The 16,131-nt window shown below is 38.3% G+C and overlaps 1 long non-coding RNA gene across 1 annotated transcript; it reads left to right on the plus strand.

Moving 5' to 3' along the window:
• Positions 1-10,783: 10,783 nt before the first annotated feature.
• LOC139960259 (uncharacterized) lies at positions 10,784-14,122 on the plus strand. Its single transcript, XR_011790454.1, has 2 exons — positions 10,784-11,427; positions 12,171-14,122. It is a non-coding gene; the product is annotated as an uncharacterized lncRNA (long non-coding RNA).
• Positions 14,123-16,131: the final 2,009 nt, after the last annotated feature.

Below are 16,131 nucleotides of genomic sequence, written 5' to 3' on the forward strand. Positions count from 1 at the left end.
CTAGAAGTTTTCAAAAAGAGAGATTTTAACTCTTCCAAAGTGTTCTCTTGAAATTCTAGTAAATGGACATACAAGATGACTGAATGTCCAGTGAGGTAAATTTCCTTCAGGGTGCACGTGGTAATATAAAAAATTTAAGGATTTGACCAAAGATGACCGTATTTGAATATCTGACATTGTTCTAATACAGCATATATCTTTCAACGTGAATGTGCATGGCTTGCACATACATACAACCATATGTACCTCACAATGTATTTCTCATACTTTGTTCAATTATAATATATATATATATATATATATATATATATATACATATATATATATATATATATATATATATATATATATATATATATTTATATATATATATATATATATATATATATATATATTTATATATATATATTTATATACATATATATATGCAGCCGTCAAACCAACAAAACTCCTCAAGCTAATTCTATGAGAGTATCAGCAAATTTCCTCGTGGTTGCTCATTTTGGTAAGTTACGTAATTCACGTTGCGGGCCCTCGATCATAATACCTCAACAAACAGCTCGCCCTTACAAAGAATTAAGTTTGGCGCTATGGCATGGCTGATCGATATTCTTATCACTACCGCTGGAATCATGAGAAAACAGATGAGAAGACACATACACGGGTCTCCTCATCTGTCTGTCTAATTTTTTATGTATAATTATTTATGTGTTAAAGTAAGTTGGCCTGACGTTTTTTATTATTTATTATTATTATTATTTATGTCCGATTAGTATGGTACGTGTTTGGTTTATCTGCTTCTTGATGCATATGCATGCAGATACAACAATGAAAATACACGATACGGCTTGCCTTATACTGTATCAAACAGAACAGTGCATCCAATTGGTTTATTGTAGAGAATTTGTGAAACCGCAATGAACAACCCTCATCTGTTGATCAGGGAGGTGATATTTTAGACCTCCCTGATCAGTCGCTGTTCATCCTCCAATCAAACGACAGCAAAACCAGCATGAAAAAACGCGCTTGTTTTCAAACGCGGTCAAAGCTGCTTACATGACAACAGGGGGGTTAATAATGTGACCGCGAATAGCGTTCGAAATGTATGGCTGACTAATACCAGGGAGTTGCATAACAACTCCCTGCTGATACTATATACGTTTGAAAGTAATAGTATACTCTTACTGAATTAACGTCTGCTTTCTTATTGTTCTTTGTTTTCTTTTCACACGGGAAGGTTGTTTTCTCCTTTGATAATTTTCGCACACGTATCAGCGTTTGCTATACATTCTCTTATACCCCATTAAAGGAATTGTCTGGTGGAAGATTTTGATACATTGTCCTTGTAGTTATTATTTTTCTCTTTCTAACCATGTAAAAATTGTCCCCATTCGACATTTTCTTCTTGTAGAAATCTGGTTTTCAAATTCACCAGTTTCTCACCAAAAGTACCGTTTCTTCGAACGCTTCAATATGGTGATTGACGTAGTGCTTGCAGATAGGCAAAACAGGTGACTTGAAGTTAGCACTCCCAATTCCGCAGCAAATTAACTCGCGTGTGAGCACATTGAATTGCCTCATATATATAACGTACATACTCGCGAACGTATATACTACGATGCTCAGTTGGTGTACTTGTATAGCGTTACACATAGTACACTCACACTCAAACCACAGTTCATTAACTGTTCTTCGAACTCGCTGAAATAAAATTCACGGATCAAATTAACAGTAAAAGGAAACTTATAAAGTATTCGTTAAACCGAAAGATGAAACTTGGCGGGATCGATGTCATCGCAGAACTGTCCGATTGTAAACGTTATAGTAGCCTATACACGCGAACATTCTTCGCGCTGGAGCTGGATACCGCGATGTATAAACAACGAAGAGCCTGCTGTTAAAACTTATCTTGTGTTACACAAAGACCACGAAACCACCGATCTACTAAATATATTGCGGCTTAAGGAGTTTTTTAAATTATATCTAATTTATAAGAAATTTCACCGGAAATTATTGAAGAAATTGATCTAATCGTTGTCAGAGCAGAATATAGCGCTGAAAAGCTTAGGCTTCGCAGAACTGTCCGATTGTCAACGTTTGAGTACAGCCTACATGCGAACATTTTTCGCGTTGGAGCTGGATAGCGCGATGTATAGCCTGAACAACTCAGAGTCTGCTGTTAAAATTTACCTTGTGTTACACAAAGACCACGGAACCACCGCTCAAGTACATGGTGGCTTAAGGAGTTTTTGAAAACATATCAAATTTTTAAGAAATTTCACCGGAAATTAAGGAAGAAATTTATCTGTATACACACGCTGTTTTTGTTGTGATTACCGTATAGGTACTGTGCGGAGGGTGGGTTATGACGCAATCTGCTATGGCAGAGCTGACGTCACGTATTGTACTGTTCAAATCATATTTGAAATGTCTATCCATAACGATTAAAAAATCGTTTCTCTGTCAAACGCAACATTAGCGTTCTCATACTTTGACAACATATTTGGAAAATTATTTACTATTTTTTAAGGTAACTTCTTTGGGCCACCAGACAATCCTTTTAAGGGAGTATATGAACTGGAAAATTTCCAAAAGGATGGCGATCCTCCTGCGTTAATGTGCTTCCTAGCTAATTACTAGTTAAATCAGGGAGTTGTAACTCACCTGTTAAACAATCTGGCTATAGGTCGGGTCGTGAGCACGAAATGATGGGTTAATGCCTAGAAAGTCACAGTTTTAGGGTAACATTAACAGCTCATATGTATAACACTGCTACCATTATGTGCACATGTATAACACACTTATAGGGCGGTGATCCTGAAAACATAACTTCAAAGCTAATACTTGCCCGTTGAGCAATTTGTCGGTGGCTAAATGGATGAAAGGTAGTCTGCATATGCCACAAATTATACCACGCTATATATAACTGCCAGAAGTTTACAAACATTACCTTCTAGGAGGTCTTTACTTTCCAAATTGTTCTCATACTTTCTAAATTAAAGACATAAAATGGCTGAATGTTAATTTCCTCAAGGGTGGTAATACAAATACAATATTTTTTTTGGGGTATCAAAGGTGACCATATTTGAATACCTGGCATATTAGGGGCCAAAACAGCAAACCTTTGGAGCGGGATATACTGGTTTTGTATTGGGGTGTAAAATCTAAACAATTGCAAGTAAAAGATTCAAAGTAAAGAACATACTTTACCAAACACGTTTTACGAGGTACAAAGTATATATTTATAAATTTGTAGTTAAGACGGTGCACTCTTTACTGCAGGAATGCGACAACTAAGTTAATAACGATTTTGCTCTCCCTTTCCTCTCTTATTCATTGCTGCAAATGTTTCTGTTGCAGCGATAGAAAGCAAGTGTAAATAAATGACACATGATGACACCAGAAATGTGTTCCGCATTCATTTCTATTGAAAATTTTCTATTGTAGATAATGTTATTAAACTCTGAATTCAAACATGGAAACGTTTTACAAACATTCACCTCAAAATTAGTGGAACAATGCCACGAAGATTAATATATAGAATGAAAAACAACTTGTAGGTAGGGCCTATTGCTTACCGGCTAGATACAGACGTAACGATTAAAATGAACATATACAACGTGTACTGCACGTAGCCGCGTACACTATACACACACATATATACATATGATCCGTATTGTGCCACGCTTAGGGAATTGTGCCCACGCTTGGGAAAGTATGATTGAAATATATTAGGCTAGTTGTCATAAAACCTGTTCTTAAATTTAACAATTTGGAAGGCATTACACCATGTACAAACGAGAAGGCCCCATGAAAAAAATGCAAGTGAGACAAAAGCCTATACATCATGTACTTTCTTAGCCTATATTCTCTTTCAAACACTCCGACCCCCCCCCACCCCCCTCTCACCCGTTTAATTTTCGAAGGTGTTTACGTTGCTACGGGAGAAGTTTGGGTATCCAGTTAGGTTCAAACTTGTTATATGCAACTAATATAGGTTATGTAGAAGGATTAAAGTATGCTGTATTGGCCCATATATGCCATATATTCAAAAATGGTCACCTCACCTCTGGTCAATATTCTTAAACGGTTACATTACCTCGTTGGAAGAAAAATTACCTCACTAGACACTCAGTCATCTTTTGTGTTCATTAAGAATGTCTGAGAACAATTTGGAGAGCGAAGCCCTCCAAGGAATGTATTTTTATGAACATTCCTAGCAATTATTGCAAGTTGCTTAATTTGCGGCCAATACGGTCCACATATACAGTCTCAGATACAGACATATGTACGATTAACATATATACATAGACAACATAATGTACGCAGCCGCATACAATACACATATACATATTGGTTAACATGCATGTGTGACAGTAACTTTATTGTGCCCACGCTTTGCACTATTAAAGAAGCCTTTATATTAGAATCCTCTTTCCGACACCCGACCCACCCCACCCCCCTGACACATATGCATATATACACATATACATATTGGTTAACATGCATGTGTGACAGTAACTTTATTGTGCCCACGCTTAGGAGAATTGTGCCCACGCTTGGGAAAGTATGACTGAAATATAGTAGTCTTCACAGAAACTGTTCGAAAATTAAGCGATTTAGAAAGCATTAAAACCCAATACAAACGAGTAGACCCTTTATGAACTGCACTATTTAAGAAGCCTATATATTACATACTTTCTTGAATCCTCTTTCCGACCCCCGACCCACCCCCCCCCCCGACACATATACATAAATACACATTTTGGTTAACATGCATTTGTGACAGTAACTTTATTGTGCCCACGCTTAGGGGAATTGTGCCCACGCTTGGGAAAGTATGACTGAAATATAGTAGTCTTCACAGAAACCATTCGAAAATTAAGCGATTGAGATGGCATTAAAACCCAATACAAACGAGTAGACCCTTTAGGAACTGCACTATTTAAGAAGCCAATATATTACATACTTTCTTGAATCCTCTTTCCGACCCCCGACCCACCCCCCCCCCCCCCCGACACATATACATAAATACACATTTTGGTTAACATGCATTTGTGACAGTAACTTTATTGTGCCCACGCTTAGGGGAATTGTGCCCACGTTTGGGAAAGTATCCCTGAAATATAGTAGTCTTCACAGAAACCATTCGAAAATTAAGCAATTTAGAAGGAATTAAAACCCAATACCAACGAGTAGACCCTTTAGGAACTGCACTATTAAAGAAGCCTATATATAACATACTTTCTTGAATCCTCTTTCCGACACCCGACCCCCCCCCCCCCCGACATCTATACATATATACACATATACATATTGGTTAACATGCATGTGTGACAGTAACGTTATTGTGCCCACGCTTAGGAGAATTGTGCCCACGCTTGGGAAAGTATGACTGAAATATAGTAGTCTTCACAGAAACTGTTCGAAAATTAAGCGATTTAGAAAGCATTAAAACCCAATACAAACGAGTAGACCCTTTAGGAACTGCACTATTTAAGAAGCCAATATATTACATACTTTCTTGAATCCTCTTTCCGACACCCGACCCCCCCCCCCCCGACACATATACATATATACACATATACATATTGTTAACATGCATGTGTGACAGTAACTTTATTGTGCCCACGCTTAGGGGAATTGTGCCCACGTTTGGGAAAGTATCCCTGAAATATAGTAGTCTTCACAGAAACCATTCGAAAATTAAGCAATTTAGAAGGAATTAAAACCCAATACCAACGAGTAGACCCTTTAGGAACTGCACTATTAAAGAAGCCTATATATAACATACTTTCTTGAATCCTCTTTCCGACACCCGACCCCCCCCCCCCGACATCTATACATATATACACATATACATATTGGTTAACATGCATGTGTGACAGTAACGTTATTGTGCCCACGCTTAGGAGAATTGTGCCCACGCTTGGGAAAGTATGACTGAAATATAGTAGTCTTCACAGAAACTGTTCGAAAATTAAGCGATTTAGAAAGCATTAAAACCCAATACAAACGAGTAGACCCTTTAGGAACTGCACTATTTAAGAAGCCAATATATTACATACTTTCTTGAATCCTCTTTCCGACACCCGACCCCCCCCCCCCCGACACATATACATATATACACATATACATATTGTTAACATGCATGTGTGACAGTAACTTTATTGTGCCCACGCTTAGGGGAATTGTGCCCACGCTTGGGAAAGTATGACTGAAATATAGTAGTCTTCACAGAAACTGTTCGAAAATTAAGCGATTTAGAAGGCATTAAAACCCAATACAAACGAGTAGACCCTTTAGGAACTGCACTATTTAAGAAGCCAATATATTACATAATTTCTTGAATCCTCTGTCCGACCCCCGACCCCACACCCCCCCCCCCCCCCGCGCCTCTTCATTTATTTTTCGAAGGTGTTACATACCGGGAAGTTTTGGTCTCCAGTTAGGTTCAAACCTTGTTATATGCAACTTCACTAGGTTAAAGCTCAATACAAACGAGTAGACCCTACACTACTAAATATTACTATCATACTAAGTATGATTTATTGGTCCCATATATGCTACATATTAAAACATGGTCACCTTATGTTAAAATTCTTAAACTGTTTTATTAACCACCTTGGAGGAAATTTACCTAACTGGGAAATTTAGTCATCCTGTTGTGTGTGTTTATAATGTCAGCGAACCATATGGAGAGTGAACACCTTCAGGAAAGGACTTTTTTGAAAACTTCCAGCAATTACAGCATGCCGTAATTTGGGGCCATTACAGACTACTTTTGATGAGTATACGTATTTGAACTCGAAGCCCCTCACCCCACAATCAATTTCCCCTCCCTAAATCTATTACGCCTGATTGACTCTGCGATCAATTTCATATATAGTTTGATGATACCTATACTTACTTTTAATTTAACATAATATGTTGATTACATATATCAACTGAAAATTATAGTGGGGGATCATAACGAGGAAGAAACGGTACCCATCAGCCTTAGATTAAAATTGTATACGTACGCTTATGAGTACGGAATTTCCGACTGTGGCACTCTAATTTTTCCGACTGTGGCACTCTATTTTTCATAAATTCATGCTATCTGTGAGTGACCTACAATTTTCGGTCAAACTTGACCTTTAATCAGTCATATTTACCACGTTTTCCTTGTCATATTAAGAAACTGTATCTTGCGGTTCTTATACTCCACCATACAAAACTTCGTGTGATTTTGAATACTCTAAAAAAAAATGCCTATTAAATTACTGTACAACGTATACAATTAAAACGCTCAATGTTATTCTACGGAAGCTTAAAATGGCCATCAACATAAGAAAAACTTTGCCCATAAAATGAAATTTTTCAGTAAATTGTTAAAATAACAAGATAAAATCTTATCCAAAAAAAAAAGAAAAATGTTGGATTGCTTAGTTGCTTAAACTGAGCAATTGAACAATTTTTGAAAAATGTTTAATTGACAACTTATCATATCTCGTGTATTGGACATTTTGCTGCAAATTGTTCACTTGTTCACTTCATTCCATCTGAGCAATGGAAAAATTTTCTGCAAAATGTTCAATTGACAACTTATCTTATCTCGTTAATTGGCCATGTTTTTGGCAAAATGTTCAATTGTTCACTTCATCCCAATTGAGCAATTGTAAAATTTTCTGCAAAATGTTTAATTGGCAACTTATCGTATCTCGTCAACTCAACATTTTTCTGCAAAATGTTTAACTGTTCACTTCATTCCCAATGCTCAGTTGGAATGAAGTGAACAATTTAATATTTTTCATGTGAGTGATAAATAGCCCCCCCCCCCAAGAAAATAATATTAAGCGCGCTAGGAAAAAGCACTGTATTTTGGGGTAGTTCACTATGTCGTCGAATATAATTTGTTGAAAAAGAAAAGTTTTCCCCTTTGTTACATTAACATAGCTTTTTTAGTTGGTAGTCTATGTAGCCTATCAAGCAGATAACTTATACTCATTGCTTGCTCGCTAACCAGAGTGATTAATAAATTTGTGAAGTGAGGGCCAGTGGTACAAATGTACCGAAAAAACAAAAGTGCAGTCGCGAAAGATGGAGTGTCTGACTGACTGACTGACACTGACTGTATCGTTGACGAGTAGGGTGTGGGGGGGGGGGGGGCTTCGGGTTACAAGGCAGCAGTCGGAATTTTCTGGCTCCAAATCCCATCCAGTTGGAATTTCAGCCACTACATCTCTCCCCCCCCCCCCCACCCACTCTCAATCATCAGGCCTTAGCTACGTCCCTGTGTATAATACGTAAACGACGTTCATTACTGTTTAGTTTTTACGGAAATGTCGAAAATAATTTATATCGCTTGAGAAAATAAGCATTATGCCAAAAAATTGGCATATTCACGTGTGGTGTTTGTAAAAATCACGCACCTATATGCAAATATATAATAGCCTAGATTGTCCTGTGTCCGTTATATAATTCCATTAGAGAAATGCATACCTGAGACACGGAAGTATTATCCTTTGAGGGTACCGTAATACATTCATGCTTGAGACACATGCAAGTCTTAAATAAACAGAATAGCAAGCCCCAAACATATAGACTTTCCTTACCGGTTTCGAACCTCTGGACATACAATCAGCGTCCATATAGCCTAGTGGTTAGGGTGTCCGCGTACAGAGCGGGAGGCCCGTGGCTCGAATCCTGGTGGAGGCTGAAAGTTTGTTTCACTGTTCTTGATTTACAAACTCATTACGATTTATATATATATATATATATATATATATATATATCTATCTATCTCTCTCTCTCTCTCTCTCTCTCTCTATATATATATATATATATATATATATATATAGTAAATAAACATACATAAGTGCCGTATAAAGGCAAAAATAGAGCGCCTACATTACAATACGTGGTACACACAGCGAAATCCATATGCATGTGCCGGATCAAGGTAATGGTTTTATTCTCCAATAGATATGAAACGAATTTTCCTGAAAATTATTGCAAACTTCATCTCGATCAAGTAACGTTAAATACACAAGTGATATTTAATATGTTGAATGTCAAAAATGGAATGTAGCTCTATCATTACGCTGTTGATATGGAACTGAATAAAATTAAAAATTAAATACTGCCGCATTTTGAAGAGTGCCAGAATTTCAAACCTTTAAAATGATAACTCGTGGGTCTCTGAAAAATATAGCAAGAATGTGTTTGTGATTACTGTCAAAAAGGCGTGATATACTAAATAACATGTAAATATCAAATGTTATTGTCACTGTGACACGCTTCACATTGTTTAATTGTTTATTGTAAGATTCCAGCTTCTATATGATCACTGAGTCAAAGCATGGTTAAATGATCGACAAACTGCTATATTCAGTTTCCTCCGTCTTTAACATAAGTTCACGAGATCGTCAACAAGTTTTAGAAGCGGCAGTTCACGGCTTCCATACAGATTTGAATTTAGCTGCCTATTGTTGCTGGACCGTAGAATTCGGAAATATCAATGTTGGATGCTAACTACGGAGCTACAGAAGCGTAGAAAGGACATTGTACCATTGTATGATGGAGGTTTTTACCTCCATGATTGTACTAACAAATTTATGGACTAGTAGAACATAATGATAATATATTAATTGCAGTTTCCATGAACTGATATTGTGAAAAGAATCGCTTTGCGTTGAAGACTTTTCGAAGACAAGACAACAAAAAAACAAAAATAAAAAAACTATGGCTTGGAGGATTCACACTGAGTACATAGCACCGCACAATTTTTGTCACTTGAAATCCAATCGAGTTTTCCCTTTGCTGTTTTCGCCAAGTTAGCTTCCGAGAACCCGCGAAGTTTAAATGAGCATTTACAATAATTAGGGTACCTTAATTAGACCTCCTTTAACGCTCGATTGGGGACCCAATGCAACCATGTGGTGCACCCCACCCACTCGCCCCCGCCCCCTCGTCAGGTTCCCCAATGTGTGGTAAACTTAACTGTTAATGCAAAGTATCGTTCTTAATTTTATTATGAACCTGTTTAATTGCATATGCCTTTGTTATAGAATGTAATCCGTTTATTTTAATTGGAAAGTTAGGTGATCGAGGAACACATTGACATCTCATAGATACAACATTTTCCCCTAAACTGATCCAGAATGGTCGTAGAATTCATCTAATATTACAAATGAGTCATATTTTGGATATTTGTGGATGTCTCCTTCTATCCAACTATATGTACCCCCTCCGAGTTTAGTCCTGAGATAGAAATTAAAATATAATTAGCCGGTTCTTTGGTGATGCCGTTTTTGCGGCTTTAGAAATGGTCGGGTCCAGAATAGCTATTTAGGGCATTTATTTAAAAACGGGGACAGGGTGGGTGGGTGGGTGAGGGGGGGGGGGCACAAGCCTCGGAACTGGGATATCGAACAATCGATACTCAGTGTCAGGCTTCAAAAACCTCGGCTAAACTTTGTCGGTCATAGCGGTGCAAATCCATATTTGAGATTTAAGTAATTTTTGCTTAAATTTTGTGCGAAACTTTTTCCAACCTCCAACCTCCTACCACATGCCCCCTGCCCCTGCCCCTCCCCTCCCCTCCCCCCGTTTTAAATGCTCCTCTTACGATTCCCATTGTCCATATCCTTTTTCATAGATTAGTCGAGATAGATTTCAACAGTCCGTTTTTTGCTCTGCCGATTTCTCTCAATATGCCGTCAAGTGATATTCGAAGAAGTATATTCAAGGCTTATATCATCCACGTAAAGCGATGAAACGCACAAATACCTACCGCAATATATGTACGAAACAGAAAAGTATACTGCTCACTTACTATAAATACCATTTCCAGATAAGCAAGTGAAATTTCCGGTCACATCACAATGATAAAGTTTACTGTCTGTCACTTTGCAGTTCACTGGTTGGCTACTCCAGTTGGTTAGTAACAATAACGTATTCAGTAGTTAATTACGTCACAGCCTGGGCTTACTAGAAAGCGGGCAATTTGAAATCAGTAAAAGGCGGAATCACAAGTAGCAACACGTTGGTTTGATTCACACCGCACTTGATCCTCAATCGAGTTCTACATTGCAAAGAGCATTCAAAATGGACGATTCCGGCTTCGTGGTTTATTGCAGAAGTAACAGAAAGCTCAATGGAAGCAAGGTTGCCAGTTTATAAAAGTACACTTTCAATTCGATCCGTCGCTGGTTTTTAATGATGTTCCGCAGGAAAATGTCATACGTGTATTGGAAAAAGAAAAAACATTTAGAAGCAGCGACAGTTGGAACTACCGCGGCAGTATGCACATGTTGTGACAGAAAGCTTGGTGCAAACATTTGAAGGAAGAATTAAAGGCACTCCGAGCACTACTGGCTGAGAAGGAACAACTTCTTTCGAAAAAAAACGAAAACGAAGTTCTCTGTGCTACTGGATTGTTCGGTACGTAACACTAGGCCAAGACTTATTAATGTAATTTTTCAATCACTAAAAGTCACCGTTATATAAACCCTAGACCTGTACAGGAATTCGCTCCTTTAAAAACGATAAATTAAAAGAGTTAAAATATGACAGTGAGAGAAATAATATAATAATCTCCTTTTAGATATCTGTAAAATGTTTCATGTACAATTTTCCAGGGTATACTGTTATTGATACATTCACGTTCTAACTTTGTGATGGTGAACGTCACCCGACCACGTACCCCCTACCTCACCCAACCCATAAACAATTCTGCTTTGTAAACCGTTGAAACATACAGTGGCGTAGGAAGGTACATTTGAGTAGGGTGGTTGAAGACTGATGGCCGTCCCGGGGGAGGGGTCTAAGGGGAGTTTTTGCATTTCCAGGTGGCCTCAGATGCAATTTGGTGCAATAAAGCACACTTCAACACCCACCCCATTTTGTAAACTTAATTTTGTATTTTCACCTGGCCTTAGATGCAATTTGGTGCTCCAAATGAGATTTTTTTGTTCTCATTTGGAAATGAAAAAGTTTTTTTTCTGACTTGCGAAGCGGGGGGGGGGGGGTGGAATGATACATCCGCGCCTCCACATTTTTCACTGGGGGGGGGGCTGGAGATATTGCCAGTTGGAGCTAGTATATTTTTCGACAAAAGTAAACTATATGCCAACTGATCTTTATATATGTCTAATTCATACTTATTCTTGTGTCTTTGTTTACAGAAACTTCAGTGTAGATTGAGCGCAATGAAGAACATAGACTGGTCAGAGGAGAGAAAAGACAGACTGTACAGTGATGTCAACTGAGTATATGTCATCCGAGGAATCTGACAAGGAGAGCGAACGAGCTAGGGTACCGTAGTGCAGGAGTTCACTTGGGAGTCGGAAAGACTGAACAAAATGAGGCTGGACTCATTCTATAAGGACGTTCTCCTTAGCGAAAAGTCCAGAAAAAAGGATACCCACCGTTAGGAAAGGAGACGTATCTTTAACATGCGTACCGACTGACGCCCCAACTTGGGCTGTTAATTAGGCTGAACAATAACAATGAAGGTATGACCCCCCTCCAAATGGTGAAAATGGTCATTGTTTGATGTGCCGGATTAATCTTGTGGGAGGCCCGTGGCAAACAGTTTATTTGAGCTCCCATAGAGATACATTGGTACCGGATAACGCAGGATGTATAGCTCACAAAAGACATCAATTTGCCCACGGTGGTTATGATACGTTAAAACATCACATAAAAACAGTCATTGATCAACAGCGTAAAGACTGCATATCGAAGTCCATTTCGTTTGACTTCTTTGAACTTTTTGTACCATATACAGCGTAGAATAATGTTACTTTATAACAATATTTCTTTGATTTTTTTACCCAACGTTTAAACTCGTGCCCCTGTTGCACGTGGATAATCCTGTCCTGAGCATTTGTTGATTAATGAGGCACCGGGAACAAACAGCAAACGCCGTTGTTTCGGATACAAACAAGTTGCAGTTGACGATTTTGTATGATAAAGAAGAGTTTTCTCTAATTTAACATTTGGTGTAACTACATGATACCTTTAAAACGAAATCCTGCCTGAGATAAATGCAACAAGGAAGAAAGAATATGCCCATAATAATAGATGTCAGATTAATTATTATTTACTTGTTAGTCTTTTGCTTTAATGGAAGCCTTTTTTTAATTTCCCTTCACAGCTAATATATTCCATCAAGGGATTAAATGTTAAGGATTAAGTTATCCTTAAAATATTTTCAGGAAACAAAAGCCAAGAAAAAAGCATGATTCTATTAATTGTTAATGAATCATTTGGTAAATCATATTTTAAAATAAGACATAGAGCATAGGCCTAATAACTTGTCGTCGAAATGTTGTTGTACTTGTACGTTTGTCTTTCATTATTCATGCATGGTTAATTCCAGACTTTCAGGGTAAAAAAATTAGAGATCTTGTTTGGGCTATCATTGCATTTTATATCAAAATATATGTTAATTACAATAAAATTTAAAGCAGCAACAAAATATTAAGCGTGCTACGAAATGCGGCAGGAAGTGGTGTTCTGTGTCAAGTTCGTTCCACATAAAAGAGGCTGGTACCGTTTCCGGGCCTGGGTGGAGGGGGGGGGGGGTCGAGGGGCCGATAACCATCATGGAAGAAGTGCCTAGGCGTTTATATCATCTGAGGATAAACACACCGAATTTTAAACATAAATTTGTTTCGTTCAATTTAACTGCTGATATGTTAAGTTACTTTAAGTGGGTAGCTGGTTTTCAGAGGTTTTGATTTGCAAACTAGTAACTAAAAATAGAAACATTCCATATTTACTTGTTTTTTTTCCTTCTTTCACCTGGCATTAAAATCGTTGCATGTGTATATAATTGTCACAATGTAAGTAGAGTAATATTTGGGCATCAAAAAACATTCTCCGGACAATAATGCATGTTTTGAAAATTGAAAAGGAAAATGGCTTCTCGAGGTTTAAACTTTGTATTCAAAAAGCTGAATATTCAACACTATGATGTAAAGCAATATTGAGTTGCATTTAGATGTATTTACACATTAGAAGTGGTATTTCGTTCATTTACATAATTTTTGTATAAGTGTAAAAATAACAAATAAACGTTTACGATGCGATATGAGGTGCAAATATATAAATAAAAAAGTGGAAAATCAAACGAGTATGATTTTATGTTTATTATTTTTAATTTTCTTTAAATCAAATGTAATATTTGATAGAGGTGGTCCGTGTATTTCTCAGCCTAATCAACCCGATTAAGACTCCCTAAACGTGGCGAATAAGCCCAGCCCCTGTATTGGTCGTAAGTAATGTGTTTACGATGACCACGTTTCTCCGTATATATTGGTGTAATCATGGCGTTTACGATGATCAATGCGAGAAGTTTACTGCCGGATTCAAACGTAAACTCCAGATTAACGGTCATGTTTAAGGTAGCGAATCTGTTGTAATTGTGACCGGAAACGTAAAGATTACCCTTCCCTGAAACCGCACGATTAAGTGAGCTTCACCGTATTTGGATGACACTTGGCGTTTACGGTCACCGCGTACTCGGTAAATAAGTCATCGCGAACGCGGAAAACTCACGCGTTTAAGTTGGGTCGTAAGCTTACCTTAATCACTAGTTTCAGGAGTGGAAACGTAACGGAAACAGGCTGGAACTCGGAATTTACGTCGCAATTACAGACCGAAAACGGCGATTTAAACGCGTGTTTTTTTCCCGTGTACATGACCCACACACTCAGCTCACCCCCCCCCCCCTCCCAGTAGGTCCCTTTTTGGCAAAAAGAAGAAAGAATGATAACACAAACCTGAACAATTAATTTACACATAAATTCCCCATATGTCTTCCCCTCAGCATCTATAGGCTACGGCTACCATCAGAATGCCCTAGTGTGCTTTTATATCTTCAATTACCTGTGTAAAAACAGTGAATAAAACAGAGCTTAGAAAGAAACTTAAAATCCTCTTTTCCCCAACAAAATGATTTTACCGAATATTTTTTCTTTTTGGAAGTGCAAATTTCTGATAAACATCAGATCTCAAAATTAAGAATGTTTAGATGCAACTTACAAGGCTCAGGAAGTGCCATTTCCGGCAATCTGTGAGCCTTTTTTTGGCAAAAATGTACTTACTATACGCTACTCGCAAACCAATGGTGGCGTTCCGCTTAGTGCCATGATGGTCCCTTTTGGGAAATGGCCCAACCCACTTAATAGTTCTTAGAAAAGGCCATAGTATATACGCACAAAAGCAGCACTATGGAACATTTGGACGATACATAATATTTCTCGATGTTCCTCAACTACCCCCGTAGGAACTCTACTCACATGGGCGTCAGCAGGTTTCAGAAAGTGAGGGGGACACTATACTATCTAAGCGGAGCGCCACCATTGGTTGGCGCGTAGCGTACCAGAAAATTGTGGGTACATAAGACCCCCTAGATCGCAGGAGACGGCCTTCCTGAGTCGTTTTTAGTTACATCAGAACCAGATCTGTGAGGAGAAATTTTGTCTCACAAAACTAAATTCCGACAGAAAGTACTGGTAGAAAGATGCCGTTCTGGCACCAAGGGAGACGAATTACACAGCGTCCATCTCAAACGAAATATTGAAAAAGTGGCGCCGTCACCTCCGGGATGAGTGGAGTGGTATATATAATACATGCATGTAGGTGCGAGACGTCAGTTGTTATGTGCCCAGGTACTTTAATAATAATAATCAGAAAAAGGCACCGCGCGCAGAGCGTGTGTAGCGCCCAGCCGGCACTCAACAATAAAGATCTACCATATCCGGCGAATACATGTAGCCTTAATTACTTAACCCCTACACCCCTATTCGTCCGTCCAGTCCAAGGGACTGGAGGTAGTGATATGAAGATAGTAACTCATCACCATCTACCTGTATGGCTTACCTAATCCCTTGGAACCCATACAAACAACATGTGTGCAAGATTCAATACACTTTCGAATGGTCTCCCCCCCCCCCCCCGAACGAATTAAATGGGCAGATTTAGGATATTGGGAGAATGGGAGATAAATGACGGTGCAAGTGATAGATAGCAGGGGCCCAGGGAGTCCAGATTTCTTGACCTTAAATAGAAAATCGCGCATATGCATGTGATTTTTTTTAATAACTGCTCTGAAAAGTGGGTGGGACAAATGATATG

Source organism: Apostichopus japonicus, chromosome 19 (assembly GCF_037975245.1).
Source record: "Apostichopus japonicus isolate 1M-3 chromosome 19, ASM3797524v1, whole genome shotgun sequence".
In the NCBI taxonomy this organism is placed as follows: domain Eukaryota; kingdom Metazoa; phylum Echinodermata; class Holothuroidea; order Aspidochirotida; family Stichopodidae; genus Apostichopus; species Apostichopus japonicus.